Here is a 16,757-nt window from a genome sequence, read left to right on the forward strand (position 1 = left end):
TTAAAAAACTATATGAATGAATGAATGTACACACACACACACATACATACCAATCTTTGGGAATTACGAATGGTTCTATCCATTTCTTGTTCAAGATCTTCAACTCTTTTTCTATGAACAAAAAGTAATTATTCAACTATTAATATGAAATTACGGGAATATACTATTTCAAAATATTAATTGAAACACCAAGAGAACTGCCTGATAAAATTGACTTCATAAAAGCACACTATAAGAATTAAATGAGAGATCTGATTTTTTCTTCTTTCACTAATGTTAATATTGCTATCATTTAGGCAATCCTTTAAAAATAAAAATGAGTTTTAGACATGTTACAGCCACAAAACAAAAGGCATTTAATACCTATAGATCAAGATTTCTTTTTTTGTATAGTTGCAGACTTCATCCACAAGTGACACATCAGCCCTTTGAGCCATCAGGTACCTTAAAGCAAAAGTGAAAATTCATAATATATTCAAGGCATGTCATAAAAAAAGACTTATATGCTTTTACCTGTACCAAAACTGGAGCCTCCCAAAAAAATATCCATAATTATCACTGCAAACACAACATGAAACTAATATGCAAGCATTTCTGATATAGAAATAAATTACAAACTCAAATTTCAAAGCAACACCTCTTAAAATAATCTTGCTATCACGAAAGTCTCCAGAATTGTGTATGAATTTGGCACAGGAGTAAGATTTAAAAGGTTAAAAAAAAAGAAATTACACGTACACATAATATTTATCCAGACTCCTATATAAAGCAGCATTATATTTGTTACACTGGAGTAAGCCGCAATAAACTGTGTTCCAGTCATTTTAGATTGGTGGTTAATGATGTGGGAATCCCACATGCAGTGCCTCAGCCAGGCACAGCCCTGGCTGTTGTAGCTATCTGAAGAAATCAACCAGCAGGTATACAAGGTCTCTCTCTCTCTCTCTTTCTCTCCAATGCTTTCAAATAAGTAAATGAATAAATCATTTTCAAACCAGTTTTTAAAATCTTGACGAGGCTTCCAGGTCAGACCAGAAAGCAACAAAATTATATTACACCTAAAGTAAATTTTGCCTTACAAAATTATATTACACCCAAAGTATAATCAGTGCTGCCTATTTCTATTAGTGTGCATACTGCTTGCAGTGATAAGTACTTATGGAGCCCTTAGACTGCACCAGAAAATGTCTTAAAGCCTGATCTTAAGGACTGAACAGGAATACAGAGGGTTCTCAAATTCCTGTTGAATAAAAATGCAAATGAAACAGAGAAACGAAGTCAAGCCTTGTGTCACCGAAAAACAAGGACAAATTCTGAAAATATACTTGAACTAGTATACTTATCGCGTCACCAGGTAACACAAATGTTTGGGACCACCATCACATACACTGTCTGACCCAAACAACAGTATGCAATATGTGACTGTGATTTGATCCGGCTGCAGGGCTCACGGATAGTGGTTCTTTGATACTACACTATCCATCTTGATTGACATAATATTTGAAATCCCAAACAGATGACTCTGGACCTTTATGACCTCTAGTGAATTAACTATGGAACTCAGGGGCTCAGTAAATGTTTTATATTCCACATACTATATTAAATGTCACTTAGGAAGCATTTCACCATATCAGGTGTTGTGCAAGCATTAAGCGATGGTAGAAGTCACCACATTTGGAAGTACATGAAACTATGATGACCATGGATATGGGAGAGAAGAATGTTTTTAAAGGCAGCATAAGGTGCAGACAGTCAGAAATCCTTTGACACCTGTCCCTCTAGAGATGAGGCCTTTGTACACTCTCCTTGGTTTTGAAAGGGCCTACTAAAGTATCAATGCAAAAGAAACCCTGATGATATGACCAATACATGATTGTTTCTTACTTCAAATATTTAAAGCAGCACACCTGACTATTACGTTCTTTCATTTCATTTTCTCCAGTATTAAATTTGGAAATGTGTTACTAAAGCACCAAACTGGTAATGAGAAATAGATAGCCAGCATACAGAAAATCAATGAAGCTAAAATACACCATATGTTTTCAAGAATTTAAAATTAACATTTTACCTATACTATTGATTGTATTTGCACACTAAAGAATTACTAGCAGCAACATCCATTGAATCCCATTAGGAAACAGTTTATGGGCAAGAATGACACCATTAGTATTAGTATCAATTCACAACAATCCAATTTGGGGGGTGTGAAATCACTGAAGGAACACACATAGTCATGATCACCTTTTTAAAACAACAAAAAGTAACATTTCCTCGAGATTGCATAACACCAGGATTAAACTCAATAACTTACAAAATGCTTTTGTGTTCTCTTCCAATGATACATTCAGAAGAATGTAGTGGGGAAACAAGACTGAGGAATGGATTACGGATACATTATATGAGAGGGAGAATCATTAACCTGGGTGAGGCATAGACTTGGATCCCAGGAAATAGGAGAGGCCAGACCAATAGTACAAACACATCTGCAGACTTTTGGATATGGGAAAGCAGAGGAGAGATTGTGGAGCAGTGGTGCAGTGACCAAGTACCCTGGTGGCAGTTAGTGTTCAGCAATCACAGATTCACCAACAGCCTTGTTGGAAGGGAAGTTCACCTCAAGTTCAAGAGTTGAATCCAGGCATAGAACTGCCCATTCTGCTGATACGCTTGATTTCACCATGAGCAGAAGGTAGTGACAGAGCCCAATCAGTCAGGTGCAGAAAAAGAGTGGATTTGATGGCTCAGACCCCCACCATTGTCACATCAAGTGTCTTTTTGTGTATTTGAAGAAAGGATGTGGGACTGTGGTTGAAGATCAATGAGAGCTGTCTATGCACTGAGCCAGGAACAAGCTAATTTGTGGCTCTATGTATTGCGCTGGTTCCATAAAGAAAAGAGTACTGACTAGGCATTCTACATAATCCACCCAATATAGCTCTAGGTAGTCCCAGATCTATCAACTAGAAGGCCCAGACTCCAAGGAGTGCCACATGGGTTGCCATCTTGTGTACTGAGGATAAGGCTGAGCAGCTGAAAAACAACAGTGGCTTGCAGTCACTGAGCCAGAGAAGAATTCACTTCCAGGTCAATGCATTGTACTAGTTTCACAGGGAAAATAATAACAAAATGGTATATCATAGGTTCCGCCCAAAATAGATCTTGGTGGCCTTCAGATCTAATGGTCAGCAGGTTTCAGCAAGAGCAGTACTGCTGGCAACCCTGTAACTTAGGATAGCTGGTGACTCTTTACTCACAAGCACAGTTCTACCTGAGAGTGGGAAAAAAGGCTATAGAGGCAAAGGTGAAGCCATAGCACAGGATCATAGGGGGTAGAAAGTGGAGAACTGAGAGCTGGGGCTACAGAGACCATGGTGGAAGTCTAACACAAGAACTTGAGACTGAAATTCACTGGAGGAAGTAGCACAGGTGCCTGTGAAGAAAGAATCAGGTACTAAATGCAACAAGGAAAATTGACCTGTAGACCAGTGGGCAAACAGCTTAGAAGTGTCCCCTAAGGAGAGGTATCTGCTTGCCAGATGTGTGATGCTGAAAAGCAAAAGAAGAGACAGAGGCACAATGAATAGTACTGATGTGTCCCCTACAAAAAAACCTCAGAGTTAACTGAGGAAGAAATCTCAAAAATGGTGAAAAAAGAATTTTTAAAAACGGTATAAAGAAAAACAGCGAGAAGCAAAAACAGTATTCAAGAAACTTAAGGAATAAGTCTTACAGGCAATAGCAATGCTGAAACATAATCAAGACAAATAGTTTAAAATGAAGGACACAATAGAACAAATTAAAAATTCAGTGGAAAGCTTCAATAATAGAATGAGGCAGAAGAAAAGAATGTCAGAATTGAAAGACATTTTCTTTAACAATGGGGACAGAAATTAAAAAGCTGGAAGAGGAGCAGAGTCAAGCTAACAAAAATATTCAAGAATTAAGACACACTATTTTTAAAAGATTTATTCTTATTGCAAAGTCAGACACACAAAGAGGAGGAGAGACAGAGAGGAAGATCTTCTGTCTGATGGTTCACTCCCCAAATGACCACAATGGCTGGAGCTGAGCCAATCCGAAGCCACGAGCCAGGAGCTCTTCCGGGTCTCCCACGTGGCTTCAGCTCCCAAGGCTTTGGGCCATCCTCAACTGCTCTCCCAGGCCACAAGCAGGAAGCTGGATGGGAAGCAGGACTGCCAGGATTATAAGTGGTGACCATATGGGATCCTGGCGCATGCAAGGCGAGGACATTAACTACTACGCTATTGCACTGGGGCCAAGACACAGTATTAAAAGGCTATATAAGAGTTATGGGAACTCAAGAATGTGCAGAGACACTGGATTTAAAAATGTATTCAATGAAATAATAAATGAAAACTTCCCTAATATGGAGAAAGAATTGGAAACAAAATACAGGAGGGGCACAGAACTCTCAGAATCTTTGACCAAAAGTGATCTTGGCCAGGATAAAAGATAACCAAGTTCTATTCAGTAGAAAACAGAGTAAAGATCCTTTGATATGCAGGTGAAAAAAGCAATTAACATGCAGAGGCAACCCAATCAGCCTCACCACTGACATCTCATAGGAAACTCTACAGGCCAAAAGAGATGAGTGATATATTTCAGATTCTAAAAGGAAAAAAAAATGTAAGCCCAAAATGATGTACCCAGCAAAGCTTTCCTTTGTTTTTGAAAATAAAATTCTTCCACAATAAGAAAACCTGAGTTTGTCTCTTCCAGACCTGCCCAAAAACAATACTAAAAGTTGTTCTATTGACAGAGGAAACGAATAGCATCTGCCCAAACCAAAGGCAAACATGGAGAATATCCTAATAAAACAAAAGACTAAATTGAACAATGAACAATGCATTGTTAAAATGACAACACCAAATTACTACCTATTGGTATTAACCCTGAATATAAATGACTTAAATGGATCAACAGAGTGTCAGTGATTAACAGGCTGGATCAAAAAGCAAAACCCATCTATCTACTGCCTATGGCAGACATATCTCATCAACAAAAATAGATGCAAACTGACATGAATATTAAAGGAAATGAAGAAGGATACCACACAATGAGCAAGGAATCCATCCATCAAGAAGAGACCATCTTATTAGTTTATATTTGTTTGTCTCTAATTTTATTTTTTTCCTCTTTTGTTTACTTTGCTTATCTTGCTACAACACTGTGATCTTAATCATTTCTAGCTTCTTGATCACTTCTTATTTTTCTTTCTTTTTAAGATTTATTTATTATTATTACAAAGTTAGATATACAGAGAGGAGGAGAAATGGAGAGGAAGATCTTCCATCCTATGATTCATTCCCCAAGTGAGCACAATGGCCGGTGCTATGCCGATCTGAAGCCAGGAGCCAGGAATCTCTTCCAGGTCTCCCACATGGGTGCAGGGTCCCAAAGCACTGGGCCATCCTCCACTGCTTTCCCAGGGCACAAGCAGGGAGCCGGATGGAAAGCAAGCCTGTCAGGATTTGAACTGGCACCCATATGGGATCCCGGGGAGTTCAAGGCGAGGACTTTAGCCACTAGGCCACTCTACTGGCCCACTTTTTTATTTTTCAATAAGTCCTTGAAGATACGCTAGGTCATTTATTTGAGATATTTCTGTTTTTTTGGTAAGCCCAGATGTTATAAATTTCACTTTCAATACTCATTTTGCTGCATCTCATGGGTTTTAATATTTTTATTTTTATTTTCGTTTCTTTCAAACACCTTGTTCTTATTAATTTCTCAGTGACATGCAGGTCATACACTAGCAACATTTTCTTCAAGAAGTTTTTTGATTTGTTTTCATTTCTTCAGTGACATACGGGGCATTCAGTACTTTGTTTTGAGTTGCATTGTCAGAGGTGAAAAGTTCATTTATTTATTTTATTATTTTATGGCATAGTACCACAGGCTACAGGATTTCTCTATCCACTCTTCTAATCACATACCTGTAGAATATTTTTCATTTTAACCTAACAAGAATAGCTCAATGTTTTCTAACACTGCAGGTACACCACAAATCTGCCATTTTATCCACATTATTTTTCATGTCCTGAAAAATCCCAAAACTTCCATGATATTTTAAAGATTTATTTATTTTTACTACAAAGTCAGCTATACCAAAGCTGGAGTTGAAATGTTGCAACTATACAATAAATGAGCACTAATGTTTTCCACCACTGTCCAAATATACATGGTAGGCTTGTCATTATTTGCATTGGATTTATTATATAAAGTCAACACAAATCCTGAAATATGGATTGGGCATTGTGGTGTTGCAGGTAAAGATAACATCTGCAATGTTGATACCCACATGACTCCTGGCCCTTGTCTCAGATGTTGCCCTTGAGATCCTACTCCCTTTCAATTTCTGGGAAAAGCTGAAGGTAGTGGTCTTAATTGTTTGTACCCTAGCCATCCACATGGAAAAATCCACTTGAAGCTGCTGGATTCAACTTCTCACTTCCCTATTACATCTATCTGTGGAGCAAGTAATTGCACAGAAATTTCTGACTTGGGACAGTGCAGTGTGCTTGAAGTTATATGGCACAGGGAAAAGCAGTCTGTGAATCAACCAAATGGAAAATTTTTTGCACAATATACAGCAGATAGTGGAATAACATCCAAGATTTACAGAGAGCATCAGATACTCAAACAACAGCCAAACAAACAAATCCATTAAGAAATGGATGAAGGTCATGAGCAGGAATTTGTCAAAAGGAAAAATTCAGGTCCCAGTGGCGTGGCCTAATGGCTAAAGTCCTCGCCTTGAACACCCCGGGATCCCACATGGGCGCCGGTTCTAATCCTGGCAGCTCCACTTCCCATCCAGCTCCCTGCTTGTGGCCTGGGAAAGCAGTCGAGGACGGCCCTAAGATTTGGGACCCTGCACCCGCGTAAGAGACCCAGAAGAGGTTCCTGGTTCCTGGCTTCAGATCGGCACGCACCGGCCGTTGCAGCTCACTTAGGGAGTGAATCATCTGACGGAAGATCTTCCTCTCTGTCTCTCCTCCTCTCTGTATATCTGACTTTGTAATAAAATAAAAAAATCTTTAAAAAAAAAGGAAAAATTCAAATGGTTGGCAGACATATGAAAAGCGCTCAGGCTCCATAGCCATTAGAAAAAAGCAAATATAAACCGTACTGAGGTCCCACCTCACTCCAGTGAGAAAGACCTACACACAGAAATCTACTAATACCACCACTCATAAGAATGAGGGAGAAGGGCACACCTACTCCATTTTGGTGGGGAGAGTACCTTGTAAAGCTACTATGGAAATCAGTATGGAGAGTGCTTTGGCAAGTGGAAACTGATCTGCCATATGATTGAGGTATCCCACTTCTGGGAATATATCCACATGAATGGAAATCTGAATATGAGAAAGTGACCTGCATACCTATATTTACAGCAGCATAATCCATGACAGCAATCATATACTAATAATCTTATATCCATAGAAACTGCAATGGTTACAAAAAAGTGGTATATTTACTTCATCAAAACATATATACCCATAAAAAATAATGAAACTCTACCAATAGCAACAATCTACTATTTGTAATTGGAGAGGAGAGCACTATGCTTAGTGAAATAAACAGGTTCCAAAAGGAATACAATATGTTCTCTCTGAAATAAGGCAATGTTATGCAACTACACAAAACAAATACATATATTGGTAAACAGATAAGTGTATATATATATATATATGTGTGTGTGTGTCTTTTCTCATATATCAACTGCATAATGGAGACTAGAATACTGGGAGTGAATAAATATTCCTGTATACGTTTCTACTCCTGAATAAAAGATGGACTCCCACATGGGTAAATTCCCATTGTGCCAGGATATATATTTTAAGACAGAATGTTGGACTTGTGACTACTCCTGAAGCACTATAACATTGTGAACCTAGGGGAGAAATGGTTACGAGGAATGGGGAAAGAGGAATGGGAGAGGATGGGAGAATCCTTAAAGCTGAAAAAAAAATTCATCACAGAAAACAAAAAACCACTAAAATAGAGGAAAAAGGTTTATAAGAAAACTGCCAATATTCAGCAATAGAATAAATACAGAATTTACAATTTAGATCCTTAAATTCATGCCATTTATATTCCAATATTCAATGACTAACAATAGTGAATTGATGGTGGAGATTACATCTATTCATGGCAACTAGGCTGTGCATGAGCCTAATGAGAAATCCCAAGGCACTAACGGGTCACCATGGGGAGGTGCTTCTCAAGAGAGGCCAGGTAGGTTACAGAGGCAGAGTATGCTTCACATCGCTCTCTGCTTCCTTGTCTGCTGTGTAATGAATGGGCTCTCCACTGTTCTCCATCCTCACCAGTCCTGGACCCATGGAACCACTCAATTTTGGATAGCGTATCTAGAGCCTGTTGGCCAAAATAAATCTTCCTTCCTAAGATATTACTAGTCAGTACTTCAAATAGTCGTTAAAAGCTTACTAAAACACAATATAAAACCAGAAGTCAAGGATGGCTTGAGCAGTCACTCTGATCAACCAAGCAAATGAACCCGCTTTGATGAGTCAAGGAATACTTGGCAGTGTGAGAGGAGTTAGACTGGATAGTAGTAAGTTAGAGTATTCTGGGTCATCAAGCCATTTTTACTCAAATATAAAAGAGTATTTCCCCCCACCATTTCTTGGATTCACCAGAACTTGTCTCTTCCAAGGAACAAAGGTGCTTCAGCGTATCAATTCCTCAACCTGAAGTATCAGTCACTATCTCTGGCCATTGTGTGGGAGGGCCTCAGACTGGTCTCCTTATCATTGAAGGACTGGAGGAAGTAGCACTCATCGCTAGGAATGTCCAATGTCTGACACCTGTCTGGTCTTTTGCCCCAAAGCCAGATACCAGGGGGACCAGGAATTTCTTTTTTTCCTTGGAGAGCCCCTTTGAAGTAAACCTTTAAAAGATGCTTTCTCCACCATTAATATGGGTTTCTTTCTCCATTTTTCCTCCTGCCACTATGGCAGAAGACTAGGGTCTCTTTTTTTCTCCACTTCTCCTGCTAATATGGTAGGGGGTAAGGGTCCTTTCTATCCCAGAGCTTTCTCAACTTTTCTAATAAATCTTGCTTTAAAATTAAATTGTGTCTGCACGAACATTCTTCTTTCCTGCGAGACAAGAAATGAGGTTGCTGCTATACTTGGGGTCAAAAACTCAACAACAGCAGGAGCAATCTACCCAAGAAAGTTGAATCAGTGATGTGTGTGTAATCAGAGATGCAGGTAAGGAATAATGCAATCATGCATGTCCTCTTTATTTCCCTGACCTGCCCTTACAGTATCACTATATTTAAAGCAAAAATAAACTGAATATTCACATAATAGAAATAACACTACCTTAAAAGTATAAATATTACTTCAACAGTTCCCCCCCAAAATAGTTTAGGATCAAATAATATCCCAAGAGATGAATGAACAAATTCAATCAGAAACTGAGAATATCCAGTAATCACAAAAACTGAATGTGCAATATAGGACTAGAATTTCCAAGCTTTATTTCATTCTGTTTATTGGAGCTATCAACATATTTTTTGTTATTTGTGAATTTTTTTTCATTTTCTTGATACCACTTAGAGAATAATGGAAATATCTTTGAAATTTCACTTTCAAAATGCACAAATTTTAATTGCCTTTTCCACTTGGTTTGGATATTTTTGATGTGCCTTCAAAATAGTGACAATGAACTAGCTACCTAACTTCGTTCATATAAATATCAAAGATGGAAAACTTTAAAATTTTGTAGGAAAGCTTTGTTCTTTCAAGTAATATTCCAGTGACCCAAGAACTTAACAACAGCCACAAAATGAGTAAATACTTCAAAATGAAATATGCAAGATTCACCATACCCTTTCCTATTTATGCGTACAAAATAATTAATTATTTCATAAAGCAGAATAAAGTAGCCACAGTTTTCAAGTGTTATCACTGATATACTTACATTTTCCTTTTATTTTCTTGCTTCAAGTCATTCAGGCTTCTTTCAGCAATACAAGCTGCCAACTTAAAGATATGCAAAGTTTAGATTAAAATGAGCAACAGCATCTTAGTGAGAGTGTACAAATATCATAGTCAATGCACATATCATTTTTATTAAAAATCTTGTCTAAATAAAATATTTTCATTTTAAGGATTTATTGAAACAGGAATGAGTTAGAGTAAGAGAATAACGTGAACATAAAGCTGAAGCCTATTGTGCACTTGTAAATGAATGTTAAGCTCCCCATGTCAGATGAAGGATGTTTGATTAATCAAGAAATATTCCATGAGCTATGGCAATGGAAATAAGAGACCCAGAGTCATTATCAATGGCAGTTTTGCTTATTTTCCTCAAGGCAATCATTTTTATTTATTTATTTTTAAATATAAATTTTATTAATTACATTTCATTATGTGACAGTTTCATAGGCTCTGGGGATGCCCCAACCCCTCCCTGTACCCTCCCCCCATGGTGGATTGCTCCACCCCACTGCTGTATTACATTTTTGTGTTTTTTTTATTACACTGCATTATGTGTCATGGTTTTATAGGCCCTGTGATTCTCCCCACCACCACCACAGTGTATTCCTCCACCTTGCTGCATTACCACAGATCAAATTCAGTTGAGATTCTTTCATTGCGTGCATCTACTAGGCAAGAAGTGCCACATCTTATTGTCTAGAGAAGCTCATCAGTTTCTTGGGGAGGCCATCTCTGGTCCAAAGGTAGAGCCGGCAAAGTAGTTTTGATAGTTTCACAGAACTGTATTGCTGCCAGTCTCACTACTCCAGGAACGATGCAGTCATTGGAGAATCCACTGATTTACATAGTCCATCATATAGTCTCCAGTTGGGCCATTTTTTCATTGTCAATATATAGCTGAGGTGGTCGATTGACTTGTTCTGTCCTGTCATTTGATGTTTAGCATCCAGAGACTGAAAGCTCAATTGCGGGGATCCCAGAAGAAACTTTGTGAGATTCCTGTATGCACCAGCAAGCACAGGGCCCAGCACAGTCCATCACCCCTAACGGCTCGTGGTTGCAGTTGCTGGACTGGTTCCATATTCCATCCCTGTTTTCTACTTGACATTCCTAGTTGTTCACTGCTTTTGTCGTGTCCGGACCTGGCTTGACTCACACTCTGTTCTGGTACTTGGATTTGCCAGTGGATGACGTGAAGTGGCTCAGCCTGGTTTGCCCCAACCCATGCCAAATGTATGCCTGTGGGATTCTTTCCATGACCTCTAGGCTGTTTCCTTTCATGCTTCTTGCGCTTACCTGCAGGGTCTGTGTCCTGCAGGGGAGTTGCCTAGGCTCCTCCATCAGATCCCCTCCCAATACCAGATTTTGCGCATACCAGTGGGTCCATGAGCCAGCACTGCTCATTTCACTTCCTCTCCTAGTAGGATTAGTGGATTTTTCCCAACTGGTCTTCAATCCATTCTGTTTCTTGCTGTTGGATGTTTCAGCCCAGCCACGGCTCGTTCATACCCACATATCGGGCTCAGTCGGGGTTAAGACGTAGCCTAGTCCGTTCCACATCTAACCTGGTCCTTCACAGCATCAGAAAGTTTTGCAGTCTGGCCTGGCCCTGTGCTTCTTTTCCCAGTCCACACTTGTGCCAAGGGAGACAACTGTATCCTGACCAGACGCAGCCCCTTTCCAGCTCATGTGCCCCTTGGTGGGAACCTCCACCTAGTTACAGTGTTCCCTTAGCCCCTCAACTGCAGCCTGTTCCCAGCCAGTGATCTGCATACCGGTGGTTGCTCTGACTCAGCTTGGCATAGCCCTTCACCTGTCACAACCTTAGCCTTAGACACTGTGGATCAGCGTCCGTGGCTCACGCAGACCAGTTGGTATAAAAACTTAGCTGGGCATGTCCTGTGCTCCACCCTGGTTACCAATCTTAATTGTGGGCTAAGGTGGGCTCTGTATTGCCCAGCGCGCCCATTCCACTGCCATTTTAATACACTGACCAGCTGTTGATGCAGCTTTGCCCAGCCTTTCTGACCCCCCAGTTCACCAGTGGAAGATATAATTCGCCTGGGGAACCTCATGTTTCTCCCTTTTGAGCCCCTCCAGGATCCCGTTCTCCTACATGCCACTGCACTTTGGGCCAGTGCCGGTGCAATCCGGCCTTCCCCTTTGCCTTGCTTGAGCTGGTGAACGTTGTAGTCCGGCCCACCCCGCACCCCCTCAGGATGCACACTCGAGCGCTGCTGCCCCAACTAGTCCAGACTGCCGTGGGTTCTCCAATCTGTGGTCAAAGGCATGCTTCCCAGTCACACCTAGCTTAGTCCATCACCATTACATCTCTAGAAGTGACCTGTGGGGCTAGAATTTCCATACGGTTTGGCCCTCGCCTCCCCAACTGAATCTTCCCCCGATATGTTTCTCTAGCGTGTTGTTAATGTCATAGCCCTGCTTAAAGTGACAGGACTCCGCTGGGTCAGTTCTGTTTCCAGCTCTGTCATCCACCTGGACCAACGGGTATTGTGCTCTGCCTCAATCCTACCGACTTCACACTCAGTCCCCAGACAAATCAATGTGAGCTGTAGCCCGGTTGGGGCGACTCCGCACAACCTCCACCTGATCTACTACTCCCTTCCCTGCTTTCCATGCATGTGAGAGAGTTACCGCAGTCTTGTTCAGTCTGTCCCACCTTTCATTAAACTCTGGAACTTACTGATGCATTTTGAAGCCCAGCTCGACCCAACCAGCCGTCTACCCAGCCCAGATAAATACTGGCATGTGCGTTTCTGTTTAGCAATCCCACCCCTATCTTGATTTTGTGTTCATCAGAGGGGTAGTTACCTAAGAGGAAGGTGCCCACTATCTCCCTACTAGGCCACTCGAGCTTCTGGGTCTTGGTTTGGTTGGTGACCCAATCTGGTTCTAATAGTTCTTATGGGTACTCTCATTCAAACCTTCATATCTCAGTCCCACTCTTGCCCAAGTGTTTATGGTTACTATTGTGGAGAATCACCAGAAATTCATCTATGACCTACACAAAGGCTGGCCTTATTCAAGAGTGTCCCTAAGCAGCTTTTTCTGATCGTAAAAACTCCGTAGCTCGCCAACGGGCAGCCAGCAGGCAGAGCCTGGCACCATTTGGTGCACTGGCCGCCCAAAGCCAGGGAACCCCTCACTGCCTTGCGGCGCTGGTCTTGGCATGCTGAGTCCTCATTCTCGGATCCAGCCTGGCTGGGCCGCCCCCCCAGGGCCGCCCCGAGCCCTGGGGGGCTGCCAACTCAAGGCAATCATTTTTAGAAAAAACTCCCTATAATTCTGTGAAATCATAAAGGTTTAAAATAGTGTCACAGCCTGTGGCTAAAGGCTATTTTTTTAAAAGTTAATATAATCAGAGCATGCCACATTTCCATTAAGTACATACTATTGTGTAAATACTAACCCATTTATTTCACAAAAGATAAAATTTAGTATGTTACTGACAAAAAATTACACAACATCGTAAATATCAACCATATTCAATAACCACAAAAAATTAACATGGAAAAGTTAAATGCATTCTGAGGAATACGGAGGTTAGATGCAGTAATTACCTAGAAAATCTGACTAACCAAACTATCAAAATCCAGCAGTTCATCACATAAAGGTTGGTAAAATCACTTAGTACATACTTCTGTAATATACAACTGAAAATCACACAGCTCAAATTTTTACACATGTAAGGACACACAATAGCAAATTTATTATTTAACTTATGATTCATCAAATGGTAGAAAGGAACTTGGCCAAAGAATAGATCAAACATTCACAAATTATTTGTAGTACTTTCCATCCAAAAAGATTACATATAAAAATCCTTCCCCAACACAAAATGATGTCATCACTTTTTTTCTGAAAACTTTGTCACAATCATCCTGTTATTACAATCACCAAATATTTGAACTAATAAGAATGTGGAAACAAAATTATTTCTGAATGTTTTGTATAATACTGTAAGATAGCTACTTGTTAATTACAAGGCAGAAAACTATATAGGCAATAGACTAATATCAAAGACATGGTGCCAAAAATATATATATACAAAGTCACACCCAATAGTTAAGACTTCTCTTATTCTTTTATCTGAATGGCAATGGAAACTTTTTCCATACGCCTGTTTACTCCTCATCTGCCACACAGCCAGGCAGCCCAACAGAGGACCAGGTATCATAAGCAGCATCTTCACTGCCACATGAACTGAACACCTAGTTCTGAGTCTACAGCTTATTCTCAAAGGTTAAGACAAATTTCAGCCAATGACTATGTTATACTCCAAGACACTGTGTTCAAACACTGAGCACTCACATCTTCAAAGCCTTCTAAGAGGTCTGCTGAGGAAAAAGTGACATTCGCTCATTCATGGAACTTGAAACTCTCTCAGGGTAAAGACACAAAGAATGATCACAGTAAGGCTGTTGCTGGGCCTTGAAGGCAAGCTGCCACTAAAGACAGCCATGTCCCACTTTAGAGAACTTGGGTTCAGTTTATGGTTCCATCTACTGGTTCTGGCTTCTTGAACACACAAACACTGGAAAGCAGTGGCAATGGATTAAGCATCTGGATCCCTTGCCACCTGCATGAAAGACATGGACTGAATTCCAAGCTGAGCTTCAGTAGTCTCAGAAAATTGCACAAGTAGATTAGCTTTCAGAGAACTAAACCAAATAATGACTTCACTTTTGCATGCCTATTTCTCTCACCCTGCCTCTTTCTTTTTCCATTTCTTTCTCCTTGTCTTTCTCCACCGAATTATTTCTCAAGTCTTTAGGCTCATTTCATACACACATATAATGGAACAGCATTCACACATTAAACTTTGTCTTTCACAAAAATATTATGGAATTGGTGACCATTACGCATACTTGTTATTTCAGTCACCAAGAGACATTGATTATTTCCCTAATTTTGCATAAAAACATACAGAGTGCAACAAATATATAGATATTTTGTTATTTCACTATCATTTATAGCTGTGGTCAATTCTCCTGAAGAACATTAATTGTCTAATTATTATAGGTTGAATTATTCAATTAACGAAGGAAAGGTAAAGCTTACGATTGTAAAGAAAATGGAAAGTATATAATTTTTAAATCTAAAGCAAAAATAAGAAAGTAGGAAGGAGAGAGGGGACAAGAATAATGTAGAAAGCATATTTTAAAATCATGCATGTGAAATATATGAAATTTCTTAATTTTGTGTATGTGAATAATACATTTAAAATGACCTCAGTAAAGAAAACTGTATTCACCACAGCACATGAAACAGACTACTATGTAAGTTTAAAGGAAATAAAGTTAGTCCAACAGGATGGAAGAAAGAAGTGGTCAATGAAGAAAGTAACAGTTGAAATTATAAAGGTAAAAAAGTGGAAACAAAGCAAGCTTAATCAAATGTGTAGGTACTTTCAAAGTATCCACACATTATTTAATGTTCTAGGAAAGGCAGATTTACAGAGAGAAATGAACAGAGAACAAAAGATCTTCAATCCAGGGTTTTGCTCCCAAAGAGGTACAATGTCCAGAGCTGAGCTGATCTGAAGCTAGCAGCTAGGAGCTTCCTCACAGTCCCCCATGTAGGTGCAGAGTTCCAAGGCACTGGGACAACCTCCACTGCTTTTCTAGGCCAGAAGTAGGGAACACACTTTCTAAATGTTTTAACACAAAGTCACACGTACTAAATAAATATTAAATGCAAACTAATAGAAACTGTAAAAGAATCTAAATCATCATACGTCCATGGGCTGTTTTCTCATCTATAACATCTGTAATTATAAAATCCAATTACAGATATTAAATGGATTTCATAACTATATAGGCAAAATATTTTCAAGTACTTTGCCAAGTATAACAGGAATTTTAAAAAATTATCTTTAAAAATTAACATGTATAAGTATTTAGAAAGTGCTGAAAACTGGTGAAGAAAACTGAATCTATAATGATGCTAGCTCATTCACTAATGAATCTTCACTTGAACTCTGGAAACCAAAACAAACAGAATGTCAGAGAGGGGAGGGACCTGACAGTCAACACACCACTCTCTCAGTCTATGCTCCTCTCAGACTTGCAAGTCTTCACTATAATAACAATGGTAACACCAGTTAACATTGACTTAATGCTTATCAGTGTCAAGCACTTGACAAACATCCCTCAATGCTGTCTCCACCTCCCTGTGACAGGTACTCCCCAGTAGACAGCTACTGTCAACAGCTCTATCTCTGCTCTTCCTTCTAAATGCTCAAAGTCTACAGCCACTTCACTTCCTCATCATGCAGCACAACTAGTTCCCCAGATGACCCTTTTCTTAATTTGTACCAACACTCAGAATCACTTAAGAGAACCCTCAGTTTTAGAACTAGAAAGGGCTTTAGCTAGCTCTTTTTCTAATCCCATTTGTTTTACAAATGAGTAAAATGATCCAGAGACCTTTCAGGTTCTTCTAGATAAAAAGGAGCAATCCAATGTCCCAAAATGTAAATACATAAACATGAGCACATGCCCCAAGTTCCTCTACTTTGGAAGAAGAAAAATACTAAAACAAGACTGTGAAAACAACCAGGATACAACTTAGAATTTAAAGCTCTCAGTAAACATAATTCCATTATTGATGCAAATAAAATTGGCCAAATCTTTTACACACTAAGTTTCATAAACTTAACTCCCCAATGTTAACTCTCTGAATGAAATACACGATTTGAAGAAAAGATTAAAAAGGGCATTTGTAACTTACCCAATT

At 39.5% G+C, this 16,757-nt stretch overlaps 1 protein-coding gene across 1 annotated transcript in view; it reads right to left on the reverse strand.

Annotated features, from left to right (window-relative positions):
* LOC131480435 (cTAGE family member 6-like) overlaps window positions 1–16,757 on the reverse strand; it is a 53,221-nt gene that overhangs the window by 2,611 nt on the left and 33,853 nt on the right. The window lies entirely within an intron of this gene.

The sequence above is a fragment of the Ochotona princeps genome, chromosome 6, assembly GCF_030435755.1.
Source record: "Ochotona princeps isolate mOchPri1 chromosome 6, mOchPri1.hap1, whole genome shotgun sequence".
In the NCBI taxonomy this organism is placed as follows: domain Eukaryota; kingdom Metazoa; phylum Chordata; class Mammalia; order Lagomorpha; family Ochotonidae; genus Ochotona; species Ochotona princeps.